Consider the following 6,000-nt stretch of genomic DNA (forward strand, 5'->3'; position numbering starts at 1 on the left):
TTTTCAAATTGACTAAAAAGACAAATAAATTGAAACGAAAGGAGTTATTATATCACAATACTCCTTCCGTTTAATTTATATGGTATCTTTTGGTTTTTAAGAGTCAAATATCTTTTTTTCTTTGACTGTGATTTTTTTATATCTCTAAAATATTTTAAATTATTAATTATTGTAATTTATGATAGTTCTTATTATGTAATTTTCAAATTTAAAATAGTTTAAAAAATTTAAGTTTGAATTAATAATTAAAAGTAATTTTTTTATTATAATTTAATTTGTAGTACATACATTGAGACCAAGAGAATAATACAAGAGTTTATAAATTATGAATTGAAATTGTCATCAAATATATAGTTCATTTTAATTATTACGCTCGTAATTAAATAAATATGGAGGCCTAATTCATACTTCTGGTATTTCCATTTGCAAGTACTTAAATCAGATACTTTCACATTATCTTTTCTTCAAAATGATATTTTAGAAAAGAAATGAAGTAGGACTTGTTACCTTAATATGCGTGCCTTCATGTCAAGTCTCCCTCTAGTTTTCTTTTTCCTGTGACAACTGCATGGACTTTGTTCTACTTTTTCCTATACTGATTTTATTCCCCCACATTTATTTCAATCGTTAGTCTATATATATATGCACCCTACTATATATTTGGCCTTCACTATACGATAAACATATCAAATTTTGATCTAATTCAATTTCAAAAATTATTTTCTTTTAAAAAATTATCTAAGTCATATAAGCAGTCAAACGAATGTGAAATCATTTTCATCCACTCCTCACATCTAAAAACTGTCTTTAATTGAAACGTGTACAATCAAAAGCATAATCATAACCCCCAAACGATCCATATCGAATCAATAAATCAAACTCAAATATAATGTAAAGCTACAACATTTGAATGTAGCTCAATTCAAAAATTAATTTAAATAGAAAAGAATTGTCTAAATCATATAAAGAGTCTCCGCATACTTACAAGTTAAATTTTCCATCTACCTAGTGTAAAGGAGAGAATAAAATAAGGAAGAAGACAAATGAATTGAAGAAGAGAATATGTAGATGGATAGATTCGATTACTGAGTTTTCTGAATGTACCAAAAAGCAAGCGAAGAGAATCTAGCTGAACAAATCTCTCGGCTTATCAAATATCAATAGCAAGAGTCGGTGTAAAATTAGCTTATGAAAATAATTTATCTAAGCCATTCAAATTTAAATTGGTTATGATATCGTTGGAAATCGAAAGATGAGGTACTCCTTTATTTTCACCGCGTAGATATTTTCAAGAGATAATTTTGAATATACTGAATTTAAATTTAGCTCAATCTGATCATTCAGTTATTTACACACAAAAAATGAAAACTTTTCTATTTTTGTTCCCAGCTGGTGGTGCAGCATCCCCATGCATCCATCTTTATATTTCTATTCAGACTTACGTGAGTGACGCCAACACTATTTTTTCTTTTTCTTTTTCTTCTGTTTGAGCCTTTCACAATTTTGGGTGTTGAGCTTTGGATTTTTCTGCGACCCTTCGACTTTTCCCTCTCTATTTGACAAAAGGTTGGGTATCCACATTTAAATAAAACAAACATTAGATAATGTAGCAACAATCCAAAAAGTAAAAATAAAATTATATATACTCCCCGTCTCATATTAGTTACTATTACTTACTAAAAATGGAGTAGTTGTTTATCTTATTAAATCAAAAAAATATTAATTGAAATTTTCTTATAATAACCTTGCAATTAATTCTATTTGAAAGTGTTAAAGGGATGAATTAGTAAAACTATTTACTTATTTATGTTTTTTTAATATGCATGTAAAAAGGAAAGTGATCAACTAATATGAAATGAAGAAGGTAACTTTAAACACGTTTGCAATATTAAATTGAATCTTAAATTCTTTAAAAAACATGATTTAAAATTTTTAATAATTTTAAAAAAAATATTAAACTTGATTCATTCATATATAATTTTGTAAAAGAACAATAACATCAATTTAATCCTTACAACAAAAAAATCACTCATACGTAAAGATTGTTTGTACTATGTTAAAAAACTATACTAAAGAATAATTAGTTATTTCTATTATTGATCAGTAGATTTTTATAAAATTATGTGTATTTAAAATTTTGTAACACAAATATTTATTTATAAAAGGGACATCATGAAGATATGCTATTTTTCAATAAAAACATCCTAAAATATTTTAATATCTTATTTATAAATTATAATTTCTACATTTGGTAAAATATACAAGAATTTGATAAATTTTAATATTTTTTTAAACTTTGTAGGCACTACAAAATTTGAAATCATAACAAACCCTAAAACTTTAAATCAGTAGAGATAATTGGCAACAAAATTTACTAGGTAAATATCTATCGAAGGAGAAATTGTTTACATTTTGGGTCATGATTTGAGAAGCAACAATTCCCAATGCATTTTTGGTGTATTGTAGGTTTTGAAAGATACCCACATGCCAATGGGCCCCATAAAAGTGGGCCCACAATTTCCCATATCCCATGGCCCACATCATACTGTACAATTTCTACAAAAGTCTCCTCTGTCTCTTCAATTCCAACATTTTTCATGTTTCTTTAAAGGGGTGAAAAATTTGAACTTTGTGTAAATTTGAATTCCTTATTTGCTCTTGCGATTAGGCATAACTTTATAGTTTTAATATAAATTTTGTAGTTATATTACAAATAATTCATTTAAAACAACATATCACGAACCTAATGACATGATTGAAGAATTATCTAAACAAACTTAATACTTCCTCCAAACAACTCCTTCTCAAGTCTACTTTCCGGAAAAAAATCCACTTATTTTGGAACGGCGGGAAGGTCATCTAACAGTGGCATATGAGCCCAACAAAGGCCAGGCCTCACGAAGTGTTTGTTTGGGCTCAATCTTACAAACCATTCTTCGGTTTTCGGCCCAGTTCCTCCATCCAATCCTCCAATTTGCTTTTCTTTCTGTTACTAACATAAAAAAAATATATAGTATTTTAAAAGAAAACATTTATCTCGAGTAACGGAAATTCTTTTTCACTAATAAAAATATGTTCACAATAAAATGTCAAGTTTTTAAGAAAGGACCTAACCTCATTAAAAATATTAGAAATTGCACAAGGTATCCTATTTAATTTGGACATGTTATTTAACATGAATCCACTATTTTTAAATGTTGCACGTCACGTCTACCTATTTTGGAATAACTTCAAAAATGTAACGTATGATAATTGAAATTCAAACAAAATGCTCCTACAATATATGTGGGTGTTAAATATGATCTTATGCTTAATTAGAGGTTCTAACCAATCTATCAAAAATAGTAAAAACAATTCATAGAATAAAGTAGGACCCTTTGGAGGGGTTTGCAAGAATTTTTGTTTCAAAACTAAGTCAATAAATCTATTTTGATTATTATGAATGGAACTTTTTCATCCTCTGCAGGTAGGACTTTTTATACAATTTTTTTCTCTCTTTATATGATCAGGCCAAAACTGTCTTCATATATACCTGTCGAACAGCACACACAAGGTCCATCAACCTGTTACTTTTTTTTTTCTGAATAGATCAGATTATCATGGAGTTGACAAACTTAATAGAGGAAAATTGAGATTAAATTGTTAATACTTCATAATTTAACTTATCTTTTGCTTAGTTCTTTTGGTATTGAGACTTTTTTATTGCAAAAAAAGTGTATAGTCCTAGTAGATTTTAGGCTGTCTGATTTGTAGAAAAAGCTATATACAACAAATCAGACTTGCAAAATAATGGACCCTGAATAATTGAATGTTAAGTGTGTGCAATTATTCTTTGCAATGTTGGTGTACCTTTTAGACAGCTACCTTTTTTTTATTTTAAAATTAGATACTGATTTTTGATCATTATGGTCGAATGGTGAAAAAGAAAATACAGATAGAATAATAAGTAGGTTAAGATAAGAAATATAGTAATATAAAATATGTGAAGTAAAATACCTCGCGAGCGAGCCATCCTGCGAAAGAGTGAAACAAGTGAGATCTTAAGGAACCAATAAGACACATGCTGCACGAAAGAGAAACAAAAGAGGAATCTTTCTAAGGACATCCTGTAGCCTCCCGAAGATAAGTCACGGACGTCTCCGCACCGATCCGCAAGACTCTACTAGACGTTAGCTCTGTACAAGTGAGACCGGTGAACCTGAGGCTCTGATACCAATTTATCATGACTCGAGAAATCGGGTCGTGACAATTGTATATATACATATATTTTCGTTCCCCTCTCTCTCCTCTCCCAGATCTTGCTCACCACTCTCCCAAATCTCGCTCTCTCACTCTATACAAAAAATGCATTATTGTATAAAATGTGTTTGTGTTTGTATAAAGCGAGAGAAAATTGTATATATACATATATTTTCGTTCCCCTCTCCCAGATCTCGCTCGCCACTCTCCCAGATCTCGCTCTCTCACTCGCCTCTCTCACTTTATACAGAAACGCAAATGTATAAAATGCGTGAAAATTGTATATATACATCTATTTTCGTTCCTCTCTCACCCCTCTCCTAGATCTCGCTCGTCACTCTCCCAAATCTCGCTCGCTCACTCGCCTCTCTCACTTTATACAATTGATCTTTTTGTATATGTATACCAAAGCAGATTATACAACTGCTTTCTTTTTTATATGTATAGCGAAATATACATATTTATGTTTGTTATGGAGCGCAATTATGCAAACTTTGTTATAGCATACAAATATGAATTTTGTGTTTGCTATATATGAAAATTGCTCATTTTAAATACTTATAAATTTGTTTTACCTATTATATCCTTAATTACTACTACTTTAAAAAAGGTAAAAAAATTAAGTTACCAAGTTCAAAAAAAAAAAAAGGTAAAAAAATTTGAAAATTTTAAGTTTTTTATTTATCTATTTCATAATTAATTGGGGTAAAATGATAATTCACTAAGTCAATTATTGTTTTTTTAATAAATATGACAATTCAAAAGTGGACAAATAATTTGTGACAGCCGAAGTATCCACTTTCGATATTATTATTAGGAGAAAAGGGTCAAAAATACCCCTCAACTTTCATTTATTAATTGACTTAACCCTTACCGTTAAAATAAAGTTATTCTTATCATCACCCATCTATAAACATACCAGTCGTGCACCTCAATTGAATGGAAAACCTCAATTCAATAAAAATAAGTCAATTTTAATTAAATTACTTAATTTAAACTCAATCCGACCCACCTAATCGTATAACCCACTATTCTTTATCTTCATCTGTAGACAATTCCAATAGAGTAATTGTTGCTGGTGAAACTGATGCTAAACACGTCGGAGCTCCGGCCACGGTATCAAAATCAATGTCAAAAGGTTCTTAGCGATGAAATGTACCCCACTGTCACAAAAGCCTCATCTGAATCTGGTCAGTGTTCCTAGAATTTAGGAAGTAAGGTTCAAAATCGTTAAAAATAGGGAAAATTCAGACAAGGAAGTTAGATTAAGGAGACTCGAAATTACCAAGCTCAATTGATCCATGATGAAGCTGGGAATTCTTCTCCTCAACAAAATTCAAAAGATGAAGCTGGGAATTCTTCTCCTCAACAAAATTCAAAAGATGAAGCTGGGAATTCTTCTCCTCAACAAAATTCAAAAGATGAAGCTGGGAATTCTTCTCCTCAACAAAATTCAAAAGATGAAGCTGGGAATTCTTCTCCTCAACAAAATTCAAAAGATGAAGCTGGGAATTCTTCTCCTCAACAAAATTCAAAAGATGAAGCTGGGAATTCTTCTCCTCAACAAAATTCAAAAGATGAAGCATTCAGCCCCTTGTTGGCCGGAAAAAATGGTAATTGCCGTCATTGCACTGCCATTGGTCGATTTTCACTCCCATCATTTAAGGAGCAATTACAACGGTTAGAGGCAAAATTTGACTACTTCTTAAACTGTATAACAAAGGAAACTAAGAGCCCGTTTGGATTGACTTAAAAAAAGTA

This window comes from Solanum tuberosum, unplaced genomic scaffold, assembly GCF_000226075.1.
Source record: "Solanum tuberosum cultivar DM 1-3 516 R44 unplaced genomic scaffold, SolTub_3.0 scf00040, whole genome shotgun sequence".
Lineage (NCBI taxonomy): Eukaryota > Viridiplantae > Streptophyta > Magnoliopsida > Solanales > Solanaceae > Solanum > Solanum tuberosum.